Source organism: Mobula birostris, chromosome 28, assembly GCF_030028105.1.
Source record: "Mobula birostris isolate sMobBir1 chromosome 28, sMobBir1.hap1, whole genome shotgun sequence".
In the NCBI taxonomy this organism is placed as follows: domain Eukaryota; kingdom Metazoa; phylum Chordata; class Chondrichthyes; order Myliobatiformes; family Myliobatidae; genus Mobula; species Mobula birostris.
In genome coordinates, this window is record NC_092397.1 from 31,228,380 (window position 1) to 31,250,826 (window position 22,447).

General features: G+C 45.2%; 2 non-coding genes across 2 annotated transcripts; both read right to left on the minus strand.

Moving 5' to 3' along the window:
- Positions 1-10,598: 10,598 nt before the first annotated feature.
- On the minus strand, positions 10,599-10,670 carry trnad-guc (transfer RNA aspartic acid (anticodon GUC)). Its single transcript has one exon. It is a non-coding gene; the product is annotated as a tRNA-Asp (tRNA).
- Positions 10,671-17,865: 7,195 nt separating this feature from the next.
- On the minus strand, positions 17,866-17,947 carry trnas-aga (transfer RNA serine (anticodon AGA)). Its single transcript has one exon. It is a non-coding gene; the product is annotated as a tRNA-Ser (tRNA).
- Between the last annotated feature and the right edge of the window lie 4,500 nt (positions 17,948-22,447).

The following is a 22,447-nucleotide window of genomic DNA, read 5'->3' on the forward strand; positions in this document are numbered from 1 at the left end:
CCATTCCCACAAGATAGAGAGTGATACATTTGGAGAGACCGCACTTTCCTCGGGACAGGATCACAATCGCCACCAAGTTCGCTGGAAGAGAGACAGGGAACAGCAGTTTCAGAAAATCCAAACAGAATCCAATTCTGCAGTTCGAGCGGATCCTGTAATCTTTCCACTTAATTTTTGAATTTAGTGGTGGGAGGGCCGAGAGAGGCTACAAGTTGAGAAAATACTGATTAGAAGCCAGTGCAGCAGGTTCAGGGGATCCTGTGATATTCCACTTAATTGTTGGATTTAGCATGGGAGGGTCGAGGGAGGGCACAGATCTGGCGGAGACAAGGAAGGAGTTTACATAGTAAAATAATTTGAATGCGGATTACTTACTGTGACCGAAATGTGAAATGTCAGCGGAAAGCTAAAAATGAGTAACTACCTCCTCAGAGTCAATACTGGATGGAACATTTTCTACCGGTGCCTTCCGCGTCTCGTTCGGACGCTGATAGCGGGATTCCTCCATTAGACAATCATGGCGATCCCTGTCAGCGACAGAACTGCCGACGGACGAAACAAAAACAGGAAAAGCTGGAAACGCTAATTCGGCTAAAACAGAATATGTGGTAAAACAGTTAAAACAGTTCTCCACAGAACTGTCCTCGGATAGACCCCAGACACGTGTGTTAACTGCTTTCTCGTTCTGTACAAGCTGCTTGGGGTTTCGTGTTTATTGTGTTGTCCATCAACTGCTTTATATTCAGTTATATTGCGCACAGTTATTAAAAATCCACAACAGGCTCGTGACACATCATGGAACTCCTGACATTTTCTAACGCGTTACTGCCAGTCGATGGATCGAGCACCGCACCGAACTCAGTCAATCGCTCATATACAAATACGGACAATCAATTGGTAGAATGACCGCGGGCTGTTTCAACACAATATTTGCAAATGCGGTGCAGCTGCTACAGGACCAAAAATACAGAAACCCGAACATCCCATTATCGATCACAAACCGTTGGTAGAACGCTGCCTGACCCACCCAGTTCCACAGATGTTGGCAGAATCCCTCAATTCCTGTAGCCGTTTATTTTAGATCCTGATCCCACAATCCATATTCCCGGTGTTTCCATTCCAAACCTGAAATGTGGAATACTGGGACTAGAATGTGGCAGTGAAAGGAACAATCACAGCACTGGGAATAAACATTATTTCCCACCAACAGCAGCTGCCACTGCGACTTACCGGGTATTCCAAAGGCTGAAATAATAAGATAGTAAATGTTTCGTATCCGCCAGATGACTGGATACACCATTTCATGAGAATCTGTGGTTACTGTTGCTCCTGAATTCACAGCTCCGGTAGACACTGAGCTGATGCTTCACATCAACCCTGATTTATACAGCGGCTTAGTCTCCAGAGATACGGTTATACTCCGCACTAACTTTCTCAGTTACAGTTACTACAACAAACAATTTGATTCAACACCATTGTCTCTGATGTACGTATACTGTCTACATGAAAATTCTGTGGCATTATACAGTAGTGTCTCTGGTGGAAATAGGCCGGTCTCTTTAATTACAAGGACTGAATCTTGTCACGGAGCAGCTACATTTAGGGATTTCATTTTGTTGTCTATTTATTCAGTATTCGACGAAGATAGCGACGCTGTTCTAATCCTACCTTCTTTTTCTGTAGTTTCCCATTTTGATCTGTCACTGAGTCATTCAGCTTCATCCTCGTCAATAAAGATACAATACAGAAAATTGTCGGGATGGAAACGATCAATTGACCACGTTGCTGATGTAGAAACACGAGAAAATCTGCAGATGCTGGAAATCCAAGGGAACACACAAGAATTCTGCTGAGTTCCTCTAGCATTTTGTGTTTGGAGTTTCCGATGCAGTAGTCTTTTATACACATCTTAAATTTGACAAAGGTCAAAAGATAATTGGAAAGAAATGTGTTATCGTGCAACAGAATGGGAAGACTGGTAAAATAATAAAAACAGTACTCGAATTTGGAAGAACAATAGATGCAGGATGACTAAAAGTGAACGAGAAAACGACGAGACGGAAACAGAGACAGAGACAAAAAACATGTTGTGTGACATTGTCGGATCTGTGGTGCCCTCCAAAACTGAGATCGGTTTGTTAAATGGATGATCCGTATTATTTTGATTTTTGTCCTGCGGGGTACAAAATGAATACTCTGCATTCATCGATGTTCACGCAGGAGAAGGCCCTGGAGGAAAGCGAGATCGGGAAGCGGGTATGGTGACATTCTCAGACGTGTTCATCCTAAGGAGGAGGTGTTGTTGGGTCTCTCAAAGTGTATTAAGGTGGGTAATACTTTGGGGGAATTAGTCCACTGGAGGACACTGACCACATGCGGGCAAACATACAGATCGAACTGACACCATGGTCAACACACACACAGTGAGCTGAGGGGACTGTTCCTGTGCTGCTCTGGTCACTGTAAATTGTTCAATGATTTGAGAAGAATGGACAAAGAATCAAAGGAGCAGGTAATGAAATTCTTATTTTTACACTGACTGTGGTTCTCATCTGGGACACACTGCCTGCAATGGTGATGGGAATAGCCAATTAAATTGTTCGTATTGGAACTGGACAGGTCCTTCCGGGGAAATAACCCGCTGAGCTGTGGGAATAGATTTGGGAATGGGACAGTGGGAATGCTGAACTATAGACTTGATGCTCTATAGTATAGAATTGATGGGTTGAATGTTCAAGGGCATCCCCCAATGATCCTGTGTCCAATAATGATCTGAAACACTCAGTTTTGCTTCCAGGAAACATCTAATTTACCTGTGTGTACAAGGTATTTCTTTCTGTAATAATGAGGCACTCTGTAAAAACACTGGCACTGCATTCCAAGCACACTGAGCTGCCAGAGCACAACACTGGTCAGTGAGAGTACGGGGCAGTACACGACTCTAATACAAGGACAGAGATTTATGAAAATATATTACTATTGATCCAGAGCAGGGCAGAATAGAAGAACAGACATCACAACAACCCCAGCACTGCTTTTTGGAAACACAGATTTCAAGCACCAGCCCATTGGTTCTACGGATATAGACATGAAAAACCCAGATTGTACTGTAAATTCACAGCCGAACACAAACCACACTCATCCCGTTGTGTACACCGGCCACCTGCAAAACTGCAAGAACACTGACATGCACAAACCAGCTCTGGACTGCACGGACACTGCCCGCTTTAGCTCCAGCACTGCGCAGCAGGGAGGCAGACAAGTGGAAACCAAAAATGTTTGCAGGAACAGAATGCTGCAGCTCAGCATGGTGAGGAAAGCCAGGCTGAATCTTTGGTATAAAAATGCCCTGCATAAGAGACTGTCCAAGAACAGTCAGTAGTGGACTACAGGGACAAAGAACTTCACAATATCTAGACATTCACTTCCACGATACAGACCAATAAAACTCTCAGCACTGTGCAGTGAGAGCACGGACATGTACACACCCAGTACTCCACTGTTAAACTCTAGTACTATCCCAGCACTTCAAGGAAAGATGTCCGTACAAGCCTAATAATGGACTGCAATTCATGGACTCTATCAACCCCCTCCCTCCCAGTGGGCATCTTTCAGGATGTAACGGAGAATTGATAAAGTAGCATCTTGAGATGCTGTGTGTTTCCATTTCCAACTATTTTTAAAATGCCAGCAGGAAAAACTGTAACAGAAATGTATGCAGGCTATTGGAAAGATGTAATAGCAACAGAGTAGTGTGTGACTATAATTTCCCCAATATTGACTGGAATTCATTGAGTGTGGAAGTTTTGAGGAGCCGAATTTCCTGGCATCCTGGAACGATTTACCGGCATTTACAGCCAATATTCCCCAGTTTCAGCAGATTTACTATGTTGTGTAAAACTTAGACAAACTTCTGTAGGTGTATAGTAGAGAATATCCTGACTGGATACATCATGGTCTGGTATGGAGGAACCAATGACATTGAAAGGAATAGTAAATGAAAAATCAAGATGCGAATACTGTTGTTTTCAGGTTCCTCCGAGATTTGCTAACGAACCAAGATACAAATGGACAGTCATCGTTTGGTTTTGCCGAATTGTTTCCAGCCGGGTGGGTCCAACCGTTTGCCATTGCTCCGAGTGGGGAATTCTCTCTCTTCGTGTCCAGCTGAGTGATTGCCGGCCGTTTGCTGCTTCATAAGCTACTCCGTGCCCAGACTAGAACTGTCTGTTGTTCTTTGGTTTCGGCTTCTCGTATCTAGCTGAGGAGGTCCGGCCATTTGCGGCTACTCCGAGTTGGGTATTCTATCTCTTCGTTGTCCAGGTCCAAGTCCAGGATCTGTGTTCCTGTCCACGTCCAAGTCCAGGATCTGTGTTTCATTCCCAGTCCAAGTCCAGGTTCTGTGAGCCTGTCCAAGCCCAAGTCCAGGCCCTGTGTTCCAGTCCACGTCCAAGTCCAGGATCCGTGTTCCAGTCCATGTCCAAGTCCAGGATCCGTGTTCCAGTCCACGTCCAAGTCCAGGCTCATTGTTCCTGTCCAATTGCAAGTCCAGGCTCTGTGATCCAGTGCAAGTCCAGGTCCAGTCTCTGTGTTCCAGTCCAAGTCCAAGTCCAGGCTCCGTGTCCAAATCCGACTCTAAGTCCCAGTTCCGTGTCCAAGTTTCTAGTCATGGCTCCGTGTTCAAGTTTCTTGTCGCAGCTCCCTGAACAGGTTCCGAGTCCCAGCTCCGTGTCCATGTAAGCATCTAATCCACTCTTCCATTTTGTCCTGGCAACTATTAATAAAAAACACACTTCCGGTAATGCTACTTACGTGTCCGTGACCGTGTCCTGCTGTTAGGTCCGCTTTCCAATCGTCGCACACATTGGAACAGAAAGCTTGTAAACTGTGTGAGAGAGAGGATAGGTAGGTGATAGAGAAGGGATGCGCTGAGAGCGATGTTTCGAGATGTGTCTATTTTAATGCAAGGAGTATCTTGAACAAATCTAGTGAGCTTAGATCGTGGATCAGTACTTGGAGCTATGATGTTGTGGACATTACAGACACTTGTACGGCTCAGGGGCAGCAATGCTGCTTGAAGTGATATATTCCAAATAAGAAGGAATTTTCAGTTGGAAGACGGACACTACCGTGGCTGACAAGTGAAATCAAAGCCAAAGTAAAAGCAAGGAGGGCATACAAGGAAGCCAGAGCTGACGTGAAGGTACAGGATAGAGGATTGGGCAGCTTTTGAAAACTTGCTAAGGGAAACTAAGAGGTCATTCGGAAGGAAAAGGAATAACGCGAGGCAGCTGGTGACGAATAAAAAAGGAAGATACTAAAAGCAATTTTTAGGAATATAAAGGGTAAAAGAGAGTCGAGGGTAGATATAGGACGAATACAAAATGACGCTGGAGATACTGTAATGACAGATGCAGAGATTGCAGAGAAACTGAATGTTTATTTTGCATAAGTCTTCACAGTGGAAGTGTACCGGACATTCAAGGGTGTCAGTGAAGTGAAGTTCTGCTGTGAAAATTACGACAGAGAAAGGTGCTCAGGAGATTTAATGTCTGAGAGTGGATGAATCTCCTGGACCTGATCAAATGCACCCTCGGGTTCTGAAGGAAGTAGCTGGAGAGATTGCAGAGGCATTAACGATGATCATACAAGAATCGATAGATTCTGGCATTGTATGAGATGACTGGACAATTGCAAATGTTACTCCGCTATTGAAAAAGGCAGAGAGTCATCAAGAAGGAATCTATAGACCTGTTATCCTGACATCAGTGCTTGGGAAGCTGTTGGACTCTATTGTTAGGAATGAGTTTACTGAATACCTGGAGCGACATCACAAGGTAGGACAAAGCCAGTATGGTTTCCTGAAAGGGACATCCTGACTGACAAACGTACTGCAATCCGTTGAAGAAATTATAAGCAGGGTGGACAACGGGGATGTAGTAGACGTGGTGTACTTGGGTTTCCAAAAGGCCTTTAATAAGGTGCCACACATGAAGCGCTTAGCAAGCTAAGAGCCCATGGAACTATAGGGAAGTTACTTGATTGGGCGTAGCATTGGCTGGTCGGCATAAAGCAGAGAGTGGGAATAAAGGGATCCTATTCTGGTTCGCTGTCGGTTACCATTGGAATTTCACCGGGGTCGGTGTTGGAAATACTGCTTTTTACGACGTAATTCAATGAGTTATACTACGGAATAAATGGATTTGTGGCTAAATTTGCCGATGATACAAAAAGAGGTGGAGGAACGGGTAACGTTGAGGAAACAGAGAGCCTCCAGAGACACTTGGATAGTTTAGGGGAATGGACAAAATCATGGCAAATGAAGGAAAATGTTGGAAAGTGTATGGTCATGCACTTGAAGAAATAAACGGGCAGACTATTATTTAGATCGGTAGAGAATTCAAAATGTAGAGATGCAAAGGGACTTGGGAGTCCTTGTGCTGAATGACCTAAAGGTTAACCTCCAGGTTAAATCGGTTGTGAAGAACGCGAATGCAATGTTGCTATTCATTTCCAGAGGTATGGAATACAAGAGCAGGGATGTGATGGTGAGGATCTATAAGGCACTCGTGAGACCAGACTTGGGGTATTATATGTAGTTTTGTGCTCCTTATTTGAGAAATAATATATTGGCATTGGAAAGGGTTCAGAGAAGATTCACGAAAATTATTCCAGGAATGAAAGGGTTACCGTATGAGCAACGTCTGGAAGCGCTTATATTCCCCAGCGTTCAGAAGAGGGGGACGGGGTGCATGGGATCTTATAGAAACATTCTGAATGTTAACAGGCCTGAAGATATTAGATATAGCAAAGTTATTTTCCAATTTCCCATAATAGTCGATTATAGGACAAGAGGGCACGACTTCGGGATTGAAGGTGTCCTTTAAGAACTGAGATACCTTTAGTCAGAGGGTGGTACGTCTGTGGAATTTGTTGCCACTAGCGGCTGTGGATGACAAGTCAGTGGGTGTATTCAAGGCAGATATAGATAAGTTCTTGATTAGCCAGGGCATCAAAGGGTATAGGGTGAAAGCAGGGGAGTGGGGATGACCGAAAGAATTGGATCAGCCCATGATTGAATGGCAGAGCAGACTCGATGTACCGAATAGCAATGCTTACGATTTTATATCTTATGGTCTTATTGTCTTAAGTTATTAGACTGCCAGGCGTCAGATGTTTCAGAAAGAACAGGCAGGGAGGCCAAAGAGATCTGATCGAGGCACTGCTGATCAGAGACAGCATCACGGCTGCAGAAAAGGAGGAAGTGATGGAGGGCTTGTCTACTGAGTCTCCGTGGGTGGACAATAGGAACAGGAAGGGGTTAATATCTCTACTGAGTGTTTTTTTTTAATATATAGATCATCCAATAGTAACAGGGACATCGAGGAGCAGATAGGGAGACAAATTCTGGAAAGGTGTAACAAATAATGGTTGACGTGGTGGGAGATTTTAATTTGCCCAATATTGATTGGCATATCCCTGGTGCTAGGTGTTAAGATGGGGTAGAGTTTAAGTGTGTTCAGGGAGGTTACCTGTCACAATATATAGATAAGCCTACAAGAGGAGTGGCTGCACTTGATCTGCTGTTGGTAAATGAACCTGGTCAGGTGTCAGGTATCTCAGTGGGCTGTGCTGTGAGCAAGGGTGGACCAAACTGCAAGACTCAAACACATCATGTGAGGTTAACTTATATTAAGTTTATTGTTCGGTGCAAAGCAGAAGCAGGAATAGTGCACTGGACAAGGACTCAGGCCTGAGACAAGGCTGGGAATAAGGGTCTGGGCTAGGAGTCGGAATCACGGACCGCCAGGGCCAGGACTCGGGGACTTGGAGCCGCCAGGGCCAGGACTCGGGGACTTGGAGCCGCCAGGGCCAGGAATTCTTTCTTATTCACGGGACAGACTCAGACACAGGACATAAAACACTGAGCCGGGAATCCTCCGTAGACACATGACGGAGTCGGGGCCCTTCTTGACACAGTGACCCAGTATTCCTTGGTACAAGGCCGGGATCGCTTTTAGACGTACGACAGGGATGCGGAGACCACACAACAATGGACAGAACTATAACTGGGCTCAAGTACGCTTCAAGCCGCGGCGAGCTCATGACTCGCCACAGCGGGTTAACTTTGACTGACCCGTACTGACAAGGGAAGGCGGCTTGTTGGCACTTGCTCCGGGAGGAGACTAGGCTTTCTCCGTCCAGATGACATGGGCTCGCAGTACCTTTGCTGACGTTGCAAACGCTGTCGCACCGAACGGCTGAAAGCCGGAGACTATAAACTGCCGGTTCAGCCGAGAGTAAATTGCCTCCAATCACCAAGCCCGAGGGATACGGGAAAACAGGGAACCAAAGGGAAACAGCGAGTCAACGGTCCGGATCGTAACATAAACAAAGTAATTTTAAAGGGACCCCGATCCAGACCATGACAGTGGGAGTGCATTTTTGAGGCAGTGATTACAATTTTATCTTCTTTACCATAGCATTGGAGAGGAATAGGAACAGACAAGTAACAAAAGCATTTAACTGGAGTAAGAGGGAAATATGAAGCTATCAGGCAGAGACTTGGAAGGAACAGAGTTCTCAGGGAAATGCCTGGCAGAAATGTGGCGAATGTTCAGGGGATATTTGCGTGGCTTTCTGCATAGATAGGTGCCAATGAGGCAGAAAAGAGATGCTACGGTACAGGAACCATGGTGGACACATGATGAAAATATAGTCAAGAAAACAAAGGCTTACGAAATGTTCAAAAAACTAGGTATTGATAGAGATATATAAAATGATAAAGCTAGCAGGAAGGAGCTTGAGAAATTAAATTAGGAGAGCCAGAAGGGGCCATGAAAAAGCCTTGGCGAGCAGTTTAAGGAAGACCCTGAGGCAATCGACAGGTCTGTGAAGGGCGAGAGGATAAGATGTGAGAAAATAGGATCAATGAAGCGTGACAGTGGAAAAGTGTGTGCGGAACCAGAGGAGACAGCACAGGTACTATTCACTATGCAAAACAACCTTGGCAATTGTATGGATTTCAGCAAGGCATTTGATAAGGTAGTCCATGCAAGGCTGACTAAGAAAGCAAGGAGACATTGCTTTGTTGACCCAGAATTGGCTTGCCCACAGATAGCAAAAAATTGTTGTAGACGGGTCATATTCAGATTGGATATCAGTGACCAGCGATCTGCCTCAGACTTCTTTTCAGGGACCCCTTCTCATCGTGATTTTTATAACTGACTTGGATGAGAAATTGGAGGGATACGTTACTAAATTTGCTGACATTGTTGGGGACATTTGGATAGTGTGGAGGGCTGTCAAAGTTTAAATCGGGACATCGATAGGATGCAAAACATGGCTGAAAAGTGGCAGTTGAAGTTTAACCCATTGCCATAGTCCCGTCTGGCTATTCCCCATCTTGCTATTACCTCCTCAAATGGGCCTTAATCCCCTTGTCTGATTTTCAATCTTTCCCAGTTCCGCTAATTACAACACACCCCGCCTGCACTGGAAACACTCGACTTGTCCGGAGTCCCCGCAGAATAGCATAACCTGGGACAGGTATTCAGCAAACAACGGGCTCTTTCCCTGCCCCCGCACCGCCCGTATGATTGCGCTATCTTCCTGCTGGCCAGGGCCTCGTTACCTACCAGTCGTCTTTATAGCTTATCCCGACCGGAGAGAGAGGCCATGGAGAAATATATTAGTGCATCCTCGCGGAGGGAATTATACGAACTTTATCCTCGCCGGTAGGCGCCGGTTTCTTCTTTGTAGAGAAGGATGGGCCGGTTCGTGCCTGTATTGATTACCGAGGCCTGAACAATATAAAAGTTAAAGTACCAACTATCCCTGATTAACTCGACATTTGAACCATTTCAGGGAGCCACCATCTCCTCGAAGTTGGACCATCGTCGCGCCCACCATCTAGTCAGGATGAGGGAGGGAGCCGAGTAGAGGACGGCCTTTAATACACGTCTGAGCCACATCGAGTACTTGGTCATGGCATTTGGCCACACCAATGCCCCGCCGTTTTTCAAGCCCTAATCAGTGATGTGCTGCGGGACTTCATTAAACGCTTCGTGTTCTTCTACCTAGATGACATCTTCATATTTTCTAGCAGCCCCCAGAAACACGTTCACCTTATCCGTCTCGTCCTCCAGAGACTGTGGGAGAGCAAGTTATTTGTGGAGGCCAAGAAATGTGAGTTCGAAGTCCCTTCGGTCATCTCCTGGGCTACTTCATCGAGAGCGGGCAGGTGAGGGCAGCTCCTGATAAGATCCGGGCGTTGGAAGAATGGCCCAGACCCACGACTCGCAATCAACTTCAGTCGTTTTGGTGGTTTGCAAACTGTTATCGCCGTTTTATCAGGGATTACAGTCGAGTGGCGGCGCTCCTTACCGACTTACCTCGCCTACCAGACCTTTTTGTTGGGGTTCCGAGGCTGATTCGGCATTCACTGACCTGAAGAGGTGGATCAGCTCACAAGAGCCCGAGCTATTTCACCTCCCCGATGTCCAATGGACTGATCGCTTCAACACCGAATACTTTGTCCTCTTTTATTTGTCTTTTTAAGACAATTTTCAGCTTGAAGAATGCAGTAAAATTTGTATCTCTCCGTCGGGGAATTGAACCCCGGTCTCCCGCGTGACAGGCGGGGATACTAACCACTATACTAACGAGGAATTGGTCGTGGTATCCGAATATATATTATTCCGGTTTTGTAATGCGACAGGCAGGAAACGACGTACAGCTCTTCGAGTTTGGAAGGGATTTTACCCACTTACCTCCGGTCTGTGGGAGGATGACGACCACAACTTGACATAACAGGAACTGCATCAGAGTGGCCAGATTCAGAAAGCAGTGCGAGCCACAGTCATAAACCACTGGAGACGGTGCAGGATACGAGTCTCCTGCAGAATGATCGAACGATGGTGATATAATGGTGAACATATCTGTCTTCCAGGCAATTGACGCAGGTTCGATTTCCGATGATCGTAGTTAATCGACTTTTAATATTCTTTCATCGAATCTATCAGATGTAAACGTCTCATAGAACCCGATCCGTGCAGACTTCTACAGTCCGAATGGGCCTAACCTGCCAACTCGGGTACGAATTCCCCAAATTATTTAAATCGAAGAAGAGAGTGTAAAATTATTATTCACACTGGACTGTCCAGTGGATCAAGGGCGGATTTCCTGTCTTTCACATTTTCCCGATGAACTGACCAGTGCAGCTTCCTGCTGTCACTATAAACCAGATTCTCACAACAAACTAGGACACACCAAAACATGTCAGGTGATGTGTTCACACTGAGTGTTCTCAGTCCACTCACCACTGTCTCTGTCTATTTATATCCTGAGCGATCCCTCTCTCCAATACACGATTAAATTAAACCCTTTAATGCGATTAACAAATGTAATATAGAATCACAGAATCATTCAACCCTGAAACAGGCCTTTCGGCCCGCCACGTCGATGCTGAGAGTCAAGTACCAATCTCACCAGATAAAAATCTCACTTATCAGCTATTGCTCTCAGTGCCTTGATGATTCAGGTGCTCGTCCAGTCAATTCTCTAATATTATTGGAATACGTGCCTTCACTAGCCACTCAGGCATGGGTTCCAGTTTCCAGCCGCCATCTGCATGAAGTTCTTCATCTCATGCTGTCTCGGTTTACACACGTCAGGACAGTTTCCTACTATTCTGAAAGGCCCCCGTTTATTTGATATGACCTACAAAGACCTCCGTCATCTCCAGCGCTCCATGGAAACGCCCGCAGTCTATCCAGCCTCGGTTTATACTGGAACTCTCCATCTCTGGCAAAATCCTTGCGAACATCCCATGCATTCAACACTCCAGTTAGTTTACAGAGCGTCCAAAGTTTTCAATTCTCGAATCTGCGGTAAACTTGATAAATCGGAGCTGGTTTCTACCGAATGGACGACCATGGGCCCAGCGCGCTCCCGCTGCGCCACTCTGCTGTTGGCTGAACGTGGTGCTGAGCTGCTCCGTTGTGGACGTTTCTCATTCTTTTCCTTTATTTTTATTTGTCGATTCTTTGCTGACGTCACATCGTTCCCCTTGCGAGCTGCTGTTTGGTGATTTATTTCCTCGCGTGTCTCTCTGCCCGTGACTCTGTCTGTCATTCAGTGCTTGCTACCTCCTGCCCCGTCCTGTTATTGTCTCTGTGCTCGGACCCTTCCGGAAGCCTCGTTCACGACATGTCAGCAGTGAATGTGTTTTACGTTATTTAATGAGTCCGGTTTCAGTGGCCCTGCTGTTACACATTCAGTTACTCTTCCACTGTGTCTCTTCCGCGCTCTCTCTCTCTTTGCCTCTGGGTTGTTCATTGGGACAGACATCAATGGTTCGAACAATGGACACCAGCTGAGTTGCAGCCGAGATTATCGGAGGACACTATTACAGGGTATTTTGAACTTTACGATGTGTTGACTCACACCTTGGTGGGTTAATTTATTGTATCCAGAAGTGTGGTTAGCATCTCGTGCCGTATAGGTAATTGAATAAATAACAGAATCAAAAGGATCTCAGCAGATCGGGCTGCTGTGCTTTTCTGTCCTGCTGATGTGAAAACTGGGGTCCGAGGATTTCGGCCTACTCCGGATGCTCCGGGAGCAAATCCGTTACCCAGTCTGTTTCGAGATGCTGTTAGCTTGCTTCTCTTGTTTGCATGACGTTTCTTTTTCTTTCTTTCTCTGCGCAGCGGTTTTTAGTGTTTTTTTTTTAAATTGGGTTATTCGAGTTTCTTGTTTTGTGGCTGCCTGGATGAAGGCAAATCTGAAAATAAATATGTTTTGAATAGTTGAATCATTACTCATTAATAGAATCTGCCTCTATCGCCCTTTGAGAAAGGGAGATCCAGACAACCCCGCTCGCTTGCCGGTAGTCAGGGGACCCAACCTGAGGAAGGATACCTTAAATGACCGAGTGGGTGCGGCAAAGGGACACTAGATTTGTCCAGGCAGGACACCATAGGCATTGATCGCCGACACTCTCCAGAACAATCTAATTTCTTCACACACTCACTGAACTGAGATTTGGAATTGTGAAGATGTACGGCTCAACAGGAAAGCAGTTCAGTCCATGTTGGCGGCAGATGATCTCTCGAATGTCAAGAGTGACTCAACCGATAGAATTTCCAATGAACGCCCTGAATTCATAACAAGACCCTTGAAGCGCAATACAATAAAGGGCTTTAATTTCCTTATTCCATAGTTTCATCACGAGACGGTGAAACAAATAACACTTTGGTAGAAGGAATGAAGATATTTGAAATTACGTGGACACGGATTACTCTGAGAGGACCCGCCTCTCCCGCAGTGGAACTTGCGCAGTGAGACCTTTTGAAAATCCAAGTTAACAACACCCACTGACTCTCCATTCTCTATCTCGTCTGCTATTTCTCCAAAGAATTCCAACAGATCTGTGTGGCCAGATTTCTCTTTAAGAAAACCATGTTGGCCGGACTATTTTATCAGACGCCTGAAAGCACATGCTGACGAAAGGACTACAGCATTTTCCCAACATAAAATCCATGCCAACCGGTCCGTAATATCTTGTCTTTTGTAAACTTAAAATTATTTTTGCAATTTTCCTGTCGTCTGAACCATTCCAGAATCCAGTCATTCCTGAATAATCACTATTAACGCTTCCGTGATATCGTCACCCACTTCTTTCATAAACCCGCGGTGTAGTTCATCTGGTCCAGGTGACATCCGGAATTTCTAACATACTGCTGGTATCAACATAAAATGGCAGACGCAAAAAGCTTATTAAGCCATCGTCCGAGGTTTACTCTTGTATTTTTAAACTTCCTACCTACCTGAAAAGCGACTGTTTGTATCCTCTTTCCATCGGACAGAAAGCACAAAAGCCTGAAAGAACGTATCACAGGCTCATGGATAGTTTCAATCCCTTTGTTTTATCTACTGAATCGGTTCTTAGTACGATAAGGTGTACGTTTGACCTCACAAGTCACCTCGTTATGATGCTGCACCTTATTATTTACCTGCACTGTGCTTTCCCTGTCGCTGTTACACTTTATTCTGCACTCTGTTATTGCTTTACCTTGTGCGATCTCAATACACTGTGCAATGATTTCATCTCCATGGACAGTATGAACGAGAAGGTTTTCACTGTATCTCGGTACATGTGTCTAAAATATAACAGTTTAAATTCCCATCGCGGCCGCAGTAGGGAGCCCCGGCCTCTGTTCAGCGCAGCGTTTCCCAGCTGCCAATGAAACACAACAGAAACAAATCTGCCGGATCACTGGCCGCCAGCCTGTCGGTTAACAGCCGGACGCGCTCACCGATGCGCCGCAGAGACAAGTTTTGTGGAAAGTAGGAATAAATGGTTCAATTCGGTGTTGTGGAACGTGACCGACAATCGCTGCTGGGCTGGACACGGTTTTTCACAATCTACATGACTGGTTTGCATCAGAGAGTCAAACAGAAAATGTTGGAAGTACACCGTAGTCAGGACTCGAAACTGCTCGAGGAAATCCCAATGGATTCCGAAGCATTGCGAAACAATTCGGCCACGACTACACACTCCCACTGATTTCCCTTCTGGCATTTATCCAAACGGAAGAAGTGCTGCGCCTGCCCGTTCACCTCCTCCCTCACAACATTCAGAGTCCCAAACAGTCCTTCCAGGTGAGGAAACACTTCAGCTGTGAGTTTCTCTGGGCCATTTCCTGTATCGGGTGCTCCCAATACGGCCTCATCTACAACTGCAAGACGCAAGATAGTTTGGGGAAACATTTTGTCGAACAACTTTGCTGCGTCCGCAACGAGTAGGATTTCCCAATGGTCAACCATTTTAATTCCGCTGCCCATTCCCATTCTGACATGTTGGTCCATGGATTCCTCTACTGACACGATGAAGCCACGCTCGGGTTGGAGGAGCAACACTTCATATTCCGTCTGGGTAACCCTCAATCTGATAGAATGAACATCGATTTCTCTAACCCGCTAATCTCTCCATTCTCCTCTCTTTGCTTTAATTTTCTATTCCGGATTCCCTCTTGCGTCTTCACCTTTCCCCGCATGTTTACCGCCTCTCTCTAGTCAACCCGCCCCTCCAAACTGATTTCTGCCTTTCAACCCCTTTCCTTTTCCACCAATCACCGCCCATCCTCACAAATATTCCCCTTTACCCAGCATATCTAACTTCCATCTTAACCTGGCTTCTCCTATGGCCCCCAGTTTTCCATACTGCACTGTCCCCAACATATCTACCTCTTGTTCTCAACTGGCTCCACCTATCACCTCCCAGTTTTCAATCTCCCCTTTCCGCTACATATCTACATTCTTTCATCAAATTGCTTCACCTATCACCTTCCAGTTTTCAATACTCCCCTTTCCTCAACATATCTACCCTCCTTCCTCACCTGTCACCTCCCAGTTTTCAATCTCCCCTTTCCCCAACATGTCTACCCTCCTTCCTTAACTGTCACCTCCCAGTTTTCAATCTCCCCTTTCCCCAACATATCTACCCTCCTTCCTCACCTGTCACCTCCCAGTTTTCAATCTCCCCTTTCCCCAACATATCTACCCTCCTTCCTCACCTGTCACCTCCCAGTTTTCAATACTCCCCTTTCCCCATCATATCTACCCTCCTTCCTCGCCTGGCTTCACCTATCACTTTGTAGCGTGAACCCCTTCTCTTCCCCGACTTTCTTATTCTGGCTTCTTCCCACTTCTTTTTCAGTACTGATGAAGGAACATGATTTTTTTATTCCTCTCCATAGATGCTGACTGACCTGCTGAGATGCCCCAGTGTTTTGTATGCGTTACTCTGATTCTTGTGCCAAAGATACCCGTCATTGATCGCCGCCCACCTGGTTTTTGATTCCTTCCCCCCCCCCCCCCCAACTTTCATTGCCATAGACTGCTGTCCTGGGCATTCCCCACAGTTCTGTTGTTCATATAACATAGAAACAAAAGTCCCGATGATAACAGTCACAGTCACTCACTCGGTCTCACCAGATCCGCGGCCCACTTTGTCTGAAACTGAAAAATACCTTATTTTCTCTTTCCCAGTGGTGACGAATGGGGCTCCGCCTGAAACATTATCTGTTTCCCTTTGTACTAATATGACCGACCCGTGAACTTCGCAGCGGAGCAGCAAGTCGCCGCTTTAATTAACTTGCACGTTGATGTGAACAAGAAGCGAAACGTCCCGGCTCCTGGGTTCACAAAACGACCCGGAGAGTCGCAGTGAGATCAGTGAGGCAGTACCAGCGACCGGCCACTGGAGGGAACCGAGGGTCCGGGTGCTGTGCAGCAGCGCAGAACACTTCAGAGTTCAAAGTAAATTCAGTGTCAAAGCACAAATATGCTACCATTAGATGCATTTTCTCGAGAGGTTTCACAGTAAGTGCAAAGAAACAAAATATAATCAATGAAAGAGTGCACACAAGACGGACAATCAATGCAGAAAACATACAGACTGCGAAAATACAAAAACGTAAAATAATAATCAAATAAAGTTAACTAATGGAGAAGCAACCCTCCATGGAAAACATCCCCATGATCTGAGCAGACAGGGTGTGAAGGAAACGTGGAGCGCTTGGGTCAGAGTTGGGGACATCTTCCCAGAAACAGAGGGGTTCGTTGTGGTATTACAGGGCCAGGTGTTTAACACAAAAATGTTACAAATCCATAATAAAAGCCCAACAAATTAAAGTCGATAATTGCAGAAAATGACAAGAGACACCAGAAACAATCCAACACATTACAGGATGGAGCAGCAGTTTAACTCAATCTGATTACTTACACAGGGGCAGTCAATTGGCAAACATCATTCACCAAAACCATGCTTTAAAATTCAAACTCATAAAAGACACCATACCTTACTATAAGTACAAACTTGTTCTAGATTAGGGTCAGAGTCGTACAATTATTTTATGACTGATCCATTACAGGACAATCCATAATAACCGTCTGCATATATAATATTACTGGATTAAAAGGTAATAACAACGTACATAATCGATATAGCCATTGCAAACACACATAACCTACAACAATTAACAAGTGAAAAGCACCAGAACTATACTGAATTGAAAGAAGAAACTGAAAGACGATCGAGCAATTAACAGGGTATATATTGTCGCAATGGTAATATCAACAACTATCATCTCAAAGTCACTACACAATAGCATTAAACAGTTAGGCCAGCAAAGCAATATTTCTGTAAATCTGCTGAAAACCACTATACTATACACCAGTAGAATGGCCCGAAGTCCGCGGTTATTGAGGAATGAGTGTGCTTCAGCACCCCCGTACTTCAGGCTAGCGTGAGCTGAGAAAGTAATAATAATAACAACAAAGCAAAAATGTCTCTAGCATGAAATGTCTGGTTTGAAAGTGAGTTGTGGAAACAGTCAGTGTTGGTGTGAGTGAAGTTCAGTGAATTGATCCCTCTGGTTCAAGTGGCGATAACATCAATTTAAACATGAAATACATTGGTGCCCTGTAAGAGTTTCTGTTGGTTTGATCGTCCATGTACAATATATTAAGTTTATGTCAACATGAATGTAAGCAAGACAGGTCGTGGTAGTGTTCTGTTTTCTATATGTGTTTTTTTTAATGACTGTATTAGGAACACACGGAGCGTACAGCGAAAGCCACTGGATCAACAGCGTCCCTGAATAGTCTGGAACCACCAGCATTTCGGACACAGTGCCGAACACGCTGATGGATTGCGTCGTAGAGCCCACCTGAATAAAAGCGGAACACATGGGCACTTCTTGGTTTTGGAGGCGGCGAACACAGATCGGTGTTTCGACTGGCTTTTTACAATCTGCATCCGTGAGAGGAATCAAGGCATCAAAACCGATATAAACACGTAGTCGGCAGATTTCGAACCTGCGCGGGGAAACCCCAATGGATTTCTAGTCCATCGCCTTAACCACTCGGCCACGACTACAAGTTCTTCACAGCTGGATTCAAATCCCGGAGTCAGATAAACAGGGTTGATCCTGAACTAAAAGCGGGGATTGCTGGAAATATTCAGCAGATCTGTTAGCGGCTGTGAAGAGAGAAACCGAATTCACGTTCAGCTCAATGACCTTTCACCAGGAAATCAGTCACTGAATTGGATGGAGTCTCAGTCAGAGCAGAGCAGGATCGGAAGATGTAGAATCCTTCTGCTGGGATTAAGAAACTCCTCGGCTAAGAAGACCCTGATGAGAGTATTTTATAGGCTTTCGGATTGTAGCCACGGATCTGGTCTACAATTTACAGCGGGAGACAGAAAAAAATATGTAAGAAAGGTCAGATTACGTCAGAGGGAGTATTTCAAAAAGCATATAGATGGAAAATCAAGTTGATGAATGCATGGAATGCCTCCGAGATATCTGTTTGATTGAGCCTACTGGGGAATAAACAATTCAGCACTGGGTGTTGTGTTGTGTATTTCTTGGACTACGTTGTTTTTAAGTTGCCTCTAACTTGACTGCAGTCTGGACAGCTGTTGTGAACAAGCCAAGGTAGATAATCCATCAATGGATTAAACACACAGTAGTAATTAAAGCACGCTGCTGTTCAGAAGCGATTGGTGTTGGAATTCTGCTAATGAGTGGCCTCAGAATGGTCGAAGGCTCCACTGAAGGTTCCATGTAGGACGAAGTGTGTAAAGGAAATGAGGCTAATGTATGTTGGTATTTGCTTGGTGTGGTGAATAATACTCATCGCATTGATACTTCAAGCATATCTGACAAGAAGGGAACTCTAAGTTGCAAAGCTTTTTTTTGGTTTTTAATGTTTTAAAGATGTTATTAAACTATGGGCTCTGTTATCCAAGACTATTAAATATTATGTGGGTTTAGCTAATGACGTTTTGCAGAATCCATCCCTTTTGGAATAAAGTTTGGAACTGAGGTTTAAAATGGATATGTTTTACTTCCCCTGTTCTTATTGCTTTGCTCTTTGTTCTGATGGTTACACAAGGTATTTCGCCCGGTGTTTTTTTTAAGGCTAATTTTAATAACTTCCGTGTTTGAAAAGCACATGCCATTCTAAAATTTCTTTTTGTTGATTTCGTTTAATTTCTTATAGCTATGTTGTATTTTAAAATTATTAATTCCTGTTAAATTCCTTGATATATGGTATGAAATTAGTTACGTTATCATGATTCTTCACGCTTTTGTTATGACATTATCTTTAAATCCTTATCGGTATTTTTTGATATAGTCATGAATTCTGCTGTTCCTTTTGTGCTATATTCACTGAGACAAAGAGTAATGTGATCCCCACAATTTTCCGTGGATGGAAAAGGAGGAGATGTTGGCCAAGGAAGATTTCAAAATGTAACATAACATAGAACTCGAATGGCTCAAGGACAGTGGAAGCAGACAGAACAAGTGTCTTTGTACCAGCCGTGTATTTGGAAGTGAATATGTAATTTTGTGGAACCGTTTTACATCTTCCATTTTATGAGGTGAAAATTTTCGTATTTTAAAGTAAACACAACGTTGCTTCAGGTAAATTGCGGGTTAAGAAATCTTTTCCAAATTAGAAGTTATTGTGAAGTGTTTTTGATATAATATAACATGCAAATGTGTGAATGTTGGGGTCAATCTCTGCCTGGAGTGATTGAAACTGTCACAATGGCGGGGGGCGGGGGGGGGGTGGCGTAGATGGTGGACCCAACAGGAAGACACAGACACTGAAGTACAAGGAACAGGACTTGACTGGGGCAGGGCGTGACAGGATGCAAACGAGCACGAACGAGAACACAGACTTGGGTTAGGACATGGACAAGACAGGGAACCCGGGCAAGGAACTATGCACTAGGAGCCTGGCCTTGGGCTCCGAGCCAGAGACTGGACAAAGCGCCAGAACCTGAGTCTGGACTAGGGCTCGGGCCCTAGAACCAGGCAAGGACAGGACATAACTACAGGACAGGACGTGGCTGGGGTCTAGAGTCTTGGGGCTTCAGGCTGGGGTCTTGGACTTGGCTCTTGAGGCCTGCAGGCTGGGGTCTTGGCTCTTGGTTCTTGAGGCCTGCAGAGGCTGATAACTCGAAGGCTGAAACTCGGAGACAGACTGTGAACTGTACATAAACATAGAGCCGGGATTTATACTTCGAAAAGCCGGGACTCATCTTTAACACGACACAAACATGAGACAGGACAGTACATAGACAGGGAGCCAGGACTTATCCTTAGACAAGCCAGAACTCAACTTCATCTGCACACCAAGGTGGGACACGTCCATCTGTCGGGTAACGGCAGAACGGCCGGACTTACCCAACAGAGGCAAAGACAAGACAAGACAGGACCCCATGCAGGGCAACGGCAGAACTGCCTGACTTACCCCACGGAGGCGTGGACAAAACAAGACAGATCTCCCCGCAGGCAACGGAAGAAACGGCCTGACTTACCCCCACAGAGGCAAGGACAAGAAGAGATAAACACCAAAGAACTACAGAAAGTTCCACCTCTGCATCGGGGTTCCTCCGAGTCACAGTTCGGCCAGCAACCTCAGCTGGCTACGGAAACAACCGGATCCGTACCCAGCTCGGAGTGGCTGGTAGCCACTCAGCCGGCCCTGGAAACAGCCGAATCCATACCGCAAAGACAGCTCCGACTACCGACAGCAAGGCTCCATGAAGCGATGGTTCTCCAACGCGGCCTAAAGATGGAGTGGCCGCTCCAGCCTTCCACAGGCAGGTTACTCCCAGGGAATCATGACAAGACAAACCAGCAGCCCGCACTCAACCCCAAGGCTACTAAAATTCCAAGCCACAAGATGGGAAACAGGTGCCTATGATTAACTCAATCAAAACAAGGGACAGTTGGAAGACCGGGAGTCCTGAGTCCACGGACTGGACTGTGAACCGGAATGCAGACTTCACGGACCGGATCATGACACAAATTGGTTCCTGAAGGGAACAAAGAGCCATAAATTATCGATTGACGCTTGCTGAGAAGAGGGCAATAAATGGATGCTGACCTGGAGCAGAGTCAACAAACAGGAGAATTCAAACCAATCAGATGGCCTACAGTCAATGACACTGGAATGGGATAACTGAACTGGAAAATATGAATATAAAAGTGGAAACTTCGAATGTGCTAGCAGCAATAACTCTTTCTAGAAACCCACCATCGCAAGGAAGAACTCCCAAGTCGGTGACTGAGAGAAGAAAGGATGGATCACTTGGCCAACTGAGATGCCCTAGTTTGGTGACATAGATGAGAAAATTAGTCTGAGTGAGTATTAGTATAGCGGGAACAGCAGAATTCCTGTTCTAAGTTGTTGGCCCGGTGTCGACACAGTTACGTTGTTGTTTATGCAGAGACAATGAAGTGCGAGTTTTGATTACTGTATTTACAGAGTGAATTTCCTAACATAGTTCGATAGGACTATCGATGGACAGGAACAAAAATACTCTTCCAGATGCACTTCAAAAATTCCATTTCTTATCTTGCACAAAAAATGATCTGGTTAATTTTGGAGAAGTTGAAATGTCTGATTGCTGTAACCCTATCTACAAAATGACATTTCTCTGTGATTTGCCAGCAGATCTGCTCCTCAGAATTTTACCAGCTATGGAGAGAATTACAGTATAATCCCAGCAATGTGGTTGTTGGTGGTTATTTTATTTATTCCTAAACTCAACTCATACTTACATTTTCATCGGCTTTTCTAAAGAACATGGACAATCAGAATTTTCTTTCCCATTTGCTGATGCGTGAGGCCGGCGCCATTTGCAGGAATAAAACCTGCTGCAGAGTGAGGATTGATCCGACAGAGAGCGGCTCGGGATCTGGTGGAATCACATGGAGCATGGGAGCCGCTTCACTCCTCGAAACTCCCGCAACATGGAGCGACAGTGGTATAGGGATGAGCACAGCTGCCTTTCAAGCAGCTCACCCGGGTTCGATTCCCGGCGATCGCCGTGAGATGTACCTGTTTCTCAGCACTTGTCACACAAACGCATCGGTCTGGAATCACTCAGCCACATCACTTCCTTCTTTATGAAATGACATTTCTGACCGTCGTTCTTCTGCCATTTTAGACCAGTTTTTCTCTTTCCTATTTGTCTTACCGTCATCGTGTATTGGTGTCGCCCTATCAGAGATGTCCCCCGTTTCACTTCCCACCCATCGTCTCACCTTCTTTGACACAGAAAACTATCTTCTTCTCTCATCATTTCTAATTAAGTGTCACGATCAAAAAGGTTGATCCCGTTTCATCACTCACAAATGTTTCTTGAGGTGATGAGTGTTTCCAGTATTTTCTGTTCAATCTGTTCAATACTAGACACAGCTTCATGCAGCGGAGAACCAGATGTGTTGGACAAACACTGAGCACAACAGCAATTGTCGTTTTACCCGCGAAGTTCTCAACAAATCTCAGAAAGTGATGAAGTGAGTGGACGGAAATTTCAGTTAGAAGTACAAGTTTTTCTTTTTAAGTTAAA